This window comes from Zeus faber (assembly GCF_960531495.2).
Source record: "Zeus faber genome assembly, chromosome: 16".
Lineage (NCBI taxonomy): Eukaryota > Metazoa > Chordata > Actinopteri > Zeiformes > Zeidae > Zeus > Zeus faber.
Genome location: NC_137202.1, coordinates 31609969 through 31620720, shown reverse-complemented (window position 1 = coordinate 31620720; position 10752 = coordinate 31609969). Strand labels below are relative to the sequence as shown.

The window sequence follows — 10752 nt, the reverse complement described above, 5'->3', positions numbered from 1 at the left end:
AAAACCTGTAACTTCCATCAGAAAAAGAAAACGTCGCGTGGGATTGTGGGAAATGTCAACAACGCATCAGACACGGTGATTGGTTCTATTGTCCAACTTCCTGTCGGGAGGCGCGTTCGAAACGGAAAATAAAATGGAGAAAATAGAAGCGCGACTTGCAGATGAGGTTCGACAACGGATTTCTATATCATGTCAATGATTTTTAGTGCTAACGTTTTCAAAATAAAGTTTAGGGGGAAATTATGTATTCTATTTTATCTGTACATGGCGGTTTCTATATCTGGCACTGCCTCCCAGTGGACATATAACGTTATACACACAAAAACAGCCGCGCGAACATGTGACCCTCTCTATAATTGTGTTTATTTTTATTTGTATTACCATGTCATCTGCCACCTATTGTACGTTTTCTGAACTGTGAAATACTTTGTTTCCTACACAGTTATGCACAATAATGAATGAATAAATAAATGGAAAATAAACAGACTAAAGCGTACGCGCGACTCTTACGTCATGACGTCATGCGTACCCTGCTTCCGGTCTCCGCGGACTCGCGTTTCAGAGTAAGAAAAGTAAATTGGATTAATTGTAAATGAAAAGTTAATAACTAGTTTATTTGAAATAGTAAGAAAAGTAAATTGGATTAATTGTAAATTTTAAGTGAATAACTAGTATAAATGAAAGTGTGACAGCACCAGGGGCGGCTGATATCAATGGGTTAACAGGGCTAAGCCCTCCCCATATTTATATCAAATAAAACACCCTTGTAAAGTCCTCAAAATTCATGGCAATAAGTAGCCGCCTGGGGCGCTGTTGGCACCGTGCTCCGGTGGGTTATCTCCCAAACAGGAGCCTTTCTGTGTGGAGTTTGCATGTTCTCCCCGTGCTCACATGGGGTTTCCTCCACCTCACGTCAGTAAAAACATGCACCATCATGGTCTGACCAGCGATGGACACTTATCACCTGGTCCCCGGGCGCGTCCACGTACGCTGCCCACTGCTCCTGGCTGTGCCCCCGGAGGAAGGACAAGCCAGGATGGGTCAAAAGCAGAGGAGCCATTTCACCGGCCACCATCAAGCATGTGCATGTGTGTGTGTGTGTGTGTGTGTGTGTGCAAGCATGTGTTGTGGAGTGTCGTGTGATGATTAAAGACTGTTTCTTCTTTCTTCTTCTTCATTCGTCATATCCGGTCAGAATACATTAATTCCATTGGTTGAATAAAGCGTCTGCGGAGTGATGGAAAGTTCTCCTCTGAATCAGTGATTCGGGCGTTTTGACCCAGTTTAGCCTGTGTCTGGCTGCACCTAGACGGAGTGACTCGACTCATTAGTAATGTGTGTGTGTGTGTGTGTGTGTGTGTGTGTGTGTGTGTGTGTGTGTGTAAAATATATGGTACGGTGGCACAGTTCATTGCTCTGCTGCCTCACAGCAAGAAGGGCCTGAGTTGGATTCGCGACTGGGGCGCTGTTGGCACCGTGCTCCAGAGGGTTATCTCCAGATGAGGCCTTTCTGTGTGGAGTTTGCATGTTCTTCCCGTGCTCACATGGAGTTTCCTCCATGTTACGTCAGTAAGGACCCCCACCAAAAACATGCACAACACCCTCGTCTGACCAGCGATGGACATATGTAACCAGGTCCAGATTCTTCTTCTTATATATAGCAATATTAATGCAGTAATAACATATAGTAATATGAATGTAGTAATATTATAATGTCATATAAATGTCGTAATATTAATATAGTATTAAATGTTGCGGACACGAGCATTAGATGGAGGTGTATTTCTGAGTAGTTAGCTGATCACCCGCAAGTTATTGCCAGATAACAGATTGATTAGCTATTGACAATTATATTTATGACACATAGCAGCATGTTTGGGCAGCATGTTGAATATCACGCCGTCTTGGTGACTGCTCCGGTGAAAGCCTATGTGGTCGTCATCTACCGTCCACCAGGACAACTAGGTGACTTCCTACATGAGCTTGACACCCTGCTGTCATCAATTCCTGAGCATGAGTGTCCCATGCTCGTCCTCGGAGACATGAACATCCACTTGGACAGTGTGAGCTCGGCTGACTTCCTGTCTTTGGTTCACTCATTCGACCTAAGACAGGTCCCGACTCCACCGACTCACAAGGCTGGCAAAGAGCTTGATCTCATTCTTGCTCGGAGCTGCACCAAGGACAACCTAAGGGTCACTCCTCTTCATCTCTCTGACCACTTCTTCATCCACTTCAATGTCCAGCTACCAAAACAACCCCCCACCTCCCCACCCATGGTTACCATTCGCCGCAATCTCGGCAACCTGTCTCCCACCCACTTCTCTGTGCTCTCCTCTTCTCTTCCGCCTCACGGCACTTTCTCCTCTCTGCAGGTTAATGATGCCACTGTTTCTCTTTGCTCCACCTTGAGCTCATGTCTGGATAGCCTGTGTTCACTATCCACCAGACCTGCTCGATCAACCCAGTCGCACCCTTAGCTGACCTCAGAGCAGCCGAGAGGAAATGGCACAAATCCAAAACAACTGAAGATCTTCCAAGCTACCAGACACTGCTGTCCTCCTTCTCCTCCAGCATCACTACTGCAAAGAAGGCTTTCTTCAACGATAGGATCAACGGTGCCACAGACACACGTAAGTTATTCACCACCTTCAAGTCTCTGCTGTACCCTCCACCGCCTTCTCCAGCTACTAACCTCACTGCTGATTGCCTCGCCTCCTTTTTTACTAACAAAGTGGCAGCCATCAGCAGCCAATTCACTAAACAACATACTCACAACCTGTCTTCTCCAGCCCTAGGCTCATCGTTCCCTGGTGAAAGTGAGGTATCTAAACTACTAACATGTAGCCGTCCTACTCGCCATATACACCACCTCACTGGGCCCGATCATCCGCTCACATGGCTTTTCATATCACTGCTATGCGGATGATACTCAACTCTATCTTTCCTTCCCGCCCGACGACCCTACTGTCTCGACGCGGATCTCGGATTGTCTCGCTGACATATCCACATGGATGAAGGATTATCATCTTCAACTAAATCTGGCGAAAACGGAACTGCTGGTCTTCCCGGCCAAACAAGGTATTTATCACAACATTGATATTAAAATCGACTCTCTATCTCTTGTTCCTACCAAGGCTGCAAGGAATCTTGGTGTCATTATTGATGACCAACTGACATTCTCGGACCATGTTGCCGCCGTCTCCCGGTCCTGCCGCTTCGCACAACTCAACATCCGAAAAGTCAGGCCGTACCTGACCCAATATGCCACTCAACTGCTGGTACAAACCTTGGTGATGTCCCGTCTCGACTACTGCAACGCCCTCTTAACAGGCTTGCCGGCCTGTGCGGTGAAGCCACTTCAGATGATACAGAATGCGGCGGCGCGACTGGTGTTCAACCAGCCAAAGAGGGCACATGTCACTCCGCTGCTCATCGAGCTCCACTGGTTACCTGTAGCCGCTCGCATCAAGTTCAAGTCTCTTATGCTGGCCTACAGAGTGATTGCTGGGAATGCTCCCGCCTACTTAAGTGCTCTTGTAAGAGCACATGTTGCCCCCCGGATGCTGCGCTCGTCAAATGAGCGTCGCCTGGCTCTGCCGGCCATACAGCCACGGCAATCCAGGCTATTCTCATTTGTAGTTCCACGTTGGTGGAACGAGCTGCCAAAAATGACCAGAGCAGGGACCTCCCTCTCTGTCTTTAAGAAGCACCTGAAGACCCAGCTCTTCAGTGAGTACCTCCTGTCCTAATCTACAATTACTTAGCACCACCTTGCAGTATTTATTGTTATACCAATGTTGTTATTACACTAATCTCTGTCGGATTGTAGCTGAATGTTATTCTCCCTTGTAAGTCGCTTTGGATAAAAGCGTCTGCTAAATGACTAAATGTAAATGTAAATGTAAATGTACCTGTCCGCTAGATCCAATCCCATCTAACCTCCTTCAAGCCATATCACCGACTGTCACCCCGGCAATCACACATATGATTAATTCTTCCCTAACTTCCGGCACTTTCCCCTTTGCTTTCAAAGTGGCTAGGGTCGCACCACTGCTCAAAAAACCTTCACTCGATCCCACTCAAGTAGAAAACTACCGGTCTCACTCCTCCCATTCCTTTCCAAAACCATAGAGAGAGCGGTCTCTAGACAGGTAACAGAATACCTGTCAAGAAAGAACCTTCTCGATACACTTCAATCTGGCTTCAAAAGTGGTCACTCCACCGAAACAGCCCTGTTGTCTGTGACAGAGGCCGTAAAAACTGCTAGAGCTGCTGCCCAATCCTCGGTTCTCATTCTGCTAGACTTATCAGCTGCTTTTGACACTGTCAATCATAGCATACTCCTGTCCATACTCTCAAGTATGGGCATATCTGGCAGTGCACTCTCCTGGTTCGAATCTTACCTTACTGGGCGCTCGTTCAGTGTGACATGGCGAGGCCAGCTGTCCGTGCCTCACAACCTCACCACAGGGGTGCCCCAAGGCTCGGTGCTGGGACCCCTCCTCTTTGCCATATACACCACCTCACTGGGCCCGATCATCCGCTCGCATGGCTTTTCATATCACTGCTATGCGGATGATACTCAACTCTATCTGTCCTTCCTGCCTGACGACCCCACTGTTTCGACGCGGATCTCGGATTGTCTCACTGACATATTCACATGGATGAAGGATTATCATCTTCAACTAAACATGGCAAAAACGGAACTGCTGGTCTTCCCGGCCAAACAAGGTATTTATCACAACATTGATATTAAAATTGACTCTCTATCCCTTGTTCCTACCAAGGCTGCAAGGTCTCTAGGTGTCATTATTGATGACCAACTGACATTCTCGGAGCATGTTGCCGCTGTCTCCCGGTCCTGCCGCTTCGTAATATTCAACATCCAAAAAGTCAGGCCGTACCTGACCCAATATGCCACTCAACTGCTGGTACAAACCTTGGTGATGTCCCGTCTCGACTACTGCAACGCTGTCTTAACAGGCTTGCCGGCCTGTGCGGTGAAGCCACTGCAGATGATACAGAATGCGGCAGCATGACTGGTGTTCAACCAGCCAAAGAGGGCACATGTCACTCCGCTGCTCATCGAGCTTCACTGGCTCCCTGTAGCCGCTCGCATCAAGTTCAAGTCTCTTATGCTGGCCTACAGAGTGATTGTTGGGAATGCTCCCACCTACTTAAATGCTCTTGTAAAAGCACATGTTACCCCCGGGGTGCTGCGCTCATCAAATGAGCGTCGCCTGGCTCTGCCGGCCGTACGCCCACGGCAATCCAGGTTATTCTCATTTGTAGTTCCACGTTGGTGGAACGAGCTGCCAAAAACGACCAGAGCAGGGACCTCCCTCTCTGTCTTTAAGAAGCACTTGAAGACCAAGCTCTTCAGAGAGTACCTCCTCTCCTAACTTACAATTACTTAGCACTACTTAGCAGTATTTATTGTTACACTAATGTCTCTGTCGCAATGTAGCTTGAATGTTATTCTCCCTTGTAAGTCGCTTTGGATAAAAGCGTCTGCTAAATGACTAAATGTAAATGTGAGTAGTTCTACTAGCAGTAGATCTAGTAGCTGATGGAGAGCCTAATAAACTCAACTAACTAAACTGCGGTACACAACTGAACTAACTAAATAAACAAACTAAAATAAACTAGCAGATCAGGCCAGGGATCATACTCCCAGTTAAGGACAGTGGAAAAAGTCCAACATATGATTTTTAAATCTTTAAACATAAATATTTAACATGAATATTTTATTCACATATATATATCTCAACAGAAATATGATGCAGAAGAGAAACTGAACTGGGATTCCAGGTCAGGGTTCAGTGCTGAACAGCGATGGAGAAGTGGAGCTGGACGGCATCATCATGGACGGACGGACGGACGCTCGCCAGTGGAGCAGTGTCCTGCGTGAAGAACATACCCAACCCCATCACCCTGGCACAAGATAAATGGAAGAAAAATAATGAAAAGAAAGATAAAGAAAATGAGAAAAAATGATGAAGAAAGAGTGGAAAGATAATGAAAAAAAAGATCAAGAGAAGATGGAGTTTCCTTTGCGTTCATGTTTGAGACAGACCATGCTGTGTTGACCGAGCGAGGAGCCAATCAGTTTGCAGAAACCCTCGGAAAAGAGAAAGCAGAATGGGAGAAAGACAAGATGTACGCCATGGGGGTGAAAGAGCTTTTCAATCCACAATGGTGTGTACCTTTGTCACGACCAGAGCTAGGACAGACCCAAACGCACGATACGGGGAGACGGGCAAAGGATGATGATGACCAGGAGGAGGGGTCCAGGATCTGGGTGGAGAGATGGGGAACCAGGCTGGATGGAGAAGGATGGACAGCCTTGGTAGACGAGCGAAGACAAGCCGGTAAACCAGGCTGGCTAGAGTTGGACAGACAGACTGGGTCGACGAGAGGAGACAAGCAGGTAAGGGGAAGACGAAACTTGGAACTTGGAACTTGGAACTTGGAACTTGGAACTTGGAACTGTACAACTCGGGTAAGCTAGTTGACAGTCTGGCGAGGAGTGACTGGGAAGCTGAGACTAAATACTGTGAGACTGATGCAGGTAATTGATCCCAGGTGTGTGCAATTGGGCTCAAGGGGGGAGCTGCAGATGGGGCAAGAGCGGCCTCTAGTGGTGCTGGGAGGCCGTGGGCCTAACAACATTATCTGTAATAACTCCTCTAGATGTTACATTATCTGCAATAACTCCTCTACGTGTGACATTATCTGTAATACCTTCACCTGGGTATTGAATAATCAATGATATCAATTTACTATATCTCACACACTGAAAGAATATACATTCTATTGTGTAGATAATGTATATTTAATTTTATCTTGCAGAAACTTAGAGGCTTTCAGAGGAAGGTGAATCGACCAGGGCTTGACTTTATGCTGCGTTCTTGTTAATTATGAATAACACATTGTTGTTTGTCTACAACCTCACACTTGTGTGTTTTTATATATGAACTTGAATTTCTGTGTCCGCAGGTGTCATGACACGGTAAGAGCTGTGGCTGTGGACTCTTCTGGTAATGTCACTTGTGCAACGTCAACTGGCAGGATCAGAAACAAGATGTCAGGCAGAGTAGGAGACTCCCCCATCGTCGGTATGCATTACTTCTCTTTCTCCTCAGAGGCAGGTTATTTTATTATTATTTATAATTTCATTAGTGCTTATTGGCCCGAGTTGCAAACTGTCAGTAAACTCAAGCAGACTCAGCAGATTCATGTTTCATCAAGATGTTACTAAGCTAACACAGCTGTCACATGTTCCACAGCCCCTGCCAAGACCCTTCAGTGCCGTACACTGAGTTCCAGTTGTCATTTGTTAACATAGCAGGAATTATATTTATTGACACAGAAGAATGTAAGAAATATTCCACATTTCAGATTCTTAGAGTCAACACAGAGAAAAGCTGGAAGTGAAAATAAAAGGCAACGTTTTGAAAGCTTTTTTTCCAGATAATGAGGGAAATGGATAAAATGCAAAAAGAAAGAAACCAGGACATTAGAATAACATCTCAAATCGTGAGAGATTTTCAACCATGTCCTAACTAAGAACTACAACTGATGAATATTAAATGAACATAAATGTTTTATTTAGATGTTGGAGATGAATGTCATTTTAAGAGGAGCTGAGGGAGGATTGGACTGTCAGCAGCTGTACAGACTCGGCACAAAGCATGACCCATTTTTCCTGCCTAATACTCGCAGACTTTGCGAAAACTTTGATGCAGTTGAATGCAGTTCAGCACAAACCCAGGAAGTGAAGAATTCCTCGTTGGTTAGGTTTGTCGAGTACACTGTGCGGCACTATTTGTTATTACCGTAGTATCTTCATAAAGTACTATCTTATCTTATAAACTGGTGCTCCCACTTGGTTTAGAAATATCTGTGAGCATATCACATGGTAAAACAGATCTCATTATAAACCAGGATGATATTATTTGACAGAACATTATTGGGGAAGCCTGTTGATGTTCTGATATACATTTAATGTGTTATAGAGCTTACCGTTGAGTCTTTATTTGGAGATATTGCAAATAAAAAGGCCCTTTTCAGAATTTATTAATAGTTGCACATGAAAGAACTAAATGTTCTTTTCTATCCACATTCTTCTCCAAGCCTTCTAGAGATGCAGTGCAATAATTCAACCAAACATCTATGAAAGAGGGCGCCACTTGAAAACCTCAGCGGCTTGAAACTAAGGACATTTGGAGCTGGTTAACTCCACCAACTAACAACTCTTTTGCCGGATTGACTCATGACTCCCGACTCATTTGAAAGATTTGTTCACTATGAGCAATTTATCTGTTGTTATGTTATGTTATGTTATTCTCCCTTGTAAGTCGCTTTGGATAAAAGCGTCTGCTAAATGACTAAATGTAAATGTAAATGATCTGGAATAATCTTGTCTGTCTGTCTATGTCAAGTTGTTTGGTTAGACTGGACTTCTCCGTCATCATTTGAAAGTAATTAAACATTTATTTGTTTTGAAGGGAAAGTTAAGAAACTACAAACACCATCGGCATCCTCACCTCTGCCTCACCTGACTACTTAATTTAAATTTCTGCAATTTTCTTGCGTCGCCTGTTACCCAATGACCGTGAAACACTAACTAGTCTAAAAACACGAAACTTTTTCCAAGCTACAAAATGATATATGATTTTGATCGGGATTGATCTTTTTATGCATTTGGCAAACCCATTTTGCCAGCCAATAGCTACTTCTGTCTTTATTTTGCAAATAAGGTCTATTGTGAAAGATACCATGCTTACCGCATTGTTTTTGTAACTATGATGATAGTTGGGTTTCAGGTTAGGGAAATCAAAACGCCCAAGGGATTCTTGAATTCCTAACCCAGTTCAATACATTTTTTCACAAGTTGTTGTCAAGGATGATGGTCAAAATGAACTCAATAACAGGACACAAGGTTTAAGGAGTTTATACAGGGGTAGACAGGCAGGGAATCGGAAACAGGCGACAGAAGGGGGATCAGGACTGGCAGGGACTCGGGACTGGGAAGGCAGGGACTCAGGAACCAGGGAGCAGGGACTCAGGGAGCAGGAACTAGGGAGCAGGGACTCAGGAACCAGGGACTCAGGAACCAGTGATTCAGGGACTCAGGAACCAGGGACTTAGGAACCAGGGACCCAAGGACTCAGGGAGCAGGGACTCAGGAAGCATGGAGTTGGGACTCAGGACGCAGGGAGCAGGGAGCACACACCCAGGGAAACGTGCAGGAACAGAGACGTTAAATACATGCGCGGACACATGCATCAAACCAACACCGACAGAGTGAATGGGACCAGGTTAACTACAAATGGAGGGACGAGGAAGGTGGAGACAGTTGGTGAGATTACTGACTGAGGACAGGTGCGCAGTGACATGGATGTGATGTGACACTAGACACAGACAGAGGGAGCCAGAGTCGGACCTAGAGACAGACAGAGGGAGCCAGAGAGGGACAGAGGGACCTAAAGACAGACATGGAATCAAGGCAGGAGAGGATCGTGACAGTTGTAGCTTGAGGCGTTCAGAGGTGTCTCAAGGTGAGAGTGGAAGGTAGTTGTGGAACACTTGTGTGTGTGGTGTTTCCAGGAAGTGGAGGATACGCAGATAACGGCAGCAGGGTGGCATCCTGCACCCGTCATGGAGAGTCCATCCTGAAGGTCACTCTAGCCAGACTTCTCATTTTTCACATGGTGCAATGCATTGCACTACTGCCTCACAGCAAGAAGGTCCTGGGTTCGATTCCCGCCTGGGGCACTGTGCTCCGGGCCGGTTATCTCCCAAATAGGAGCCTTTTTGGGAGATACAGCCTCTGTGTGGAGTTCACATGGGGTTTCCTCCACCTTATGTCAGCAAGGACCCCCACCAAAAACATGCACACATCATCGTCTGACCAGCTATGGACACTCGTCACCAAGTCCACTAGTGTGGTGTGCTGTGTGACAATTAAAGATTCTTCTTCTTCTTCTAGATATATATTGTCAGTACTGTAGATAGCTACTGTGAGTTGATAGATTCTGCCAGTAGATATACAGCATACTGTCGGTACACTGTAGATACTGTCAGTATCCTCTCTGATCAGTGCTTTCCTCGGCTTCACTTGTTCTTTTTTACAACAATGCCTGTTAAAATCAAACACATTATGAAATATCATCGGTGCCTCATCTGGTCATAAGTCCACACATGCTGGGTGTCCGGTGAGTGAAAACCAGTTAGGATGGCAACGTGTGAGGGGGAATGGTTGAATTTGCTGTGTGGTGTCCTTCCGGTGTAGATTCAAGGGGTGTTGCAGTTCTACGCATTCTGAATGTATTAACATTAGTCATGAGATGCTAGGTTGGTCATGGCCACAGTGAAGTCCCTGCATTTGATTTTATACCCTTACATGGTTCTTCTCCTCCTGAAGGGAAGGAGGCGCATGATGCTGTGGAGGTCTCCCTGCACTACATGGGGGATCGTGTTCAGGGTGCTGGGGGAGCAGTGGAGTGAACAGAATGTATTGTGGTACAGTTTAGACCCAGGAGAAAAATGTGCAGAAAGTTTATCCCACTGATTTACTGTCTTCTACACTTCTCTATAGTTGACACAATAAACATTGTCAAAGTAACTGAATTGTGGTGACCTACATGGTTTTCTACAGGTGTCACGATATGTAGTCTGGTGAACCTAAGTACAGGACACAACGTAGGTTCAGGAGCACGTTCAAGGTTTATTGAAGAACAGGCA

At 45.6% G+C, this 10752-nt stretch overlaps 1 pseudogene across 1 annotated transcript; it reads left to right on the top strand.

Moving 5' to 3' along the window:
* Positions 1-5521: 5521 nt before the first annotated feature.
* Positions 5522-10515, top strand: LOC307242176 (isoaspartyl peptidase/L-asparaginase-like; annotated as a pseudogene). The gene is made up of 6 exons: positions 5522-5537; positions 5815-5940; positions 6074-6201; positions 7003-7121; positions 9616-9747; positions 10433-10515. The product of its transcript is annotated as an isoaspartyl peptidase/L-asparaginase-like (transcript).
* The last annotated feature ends 237 nt before the right edge of the window (positions 10516-10752 follow it).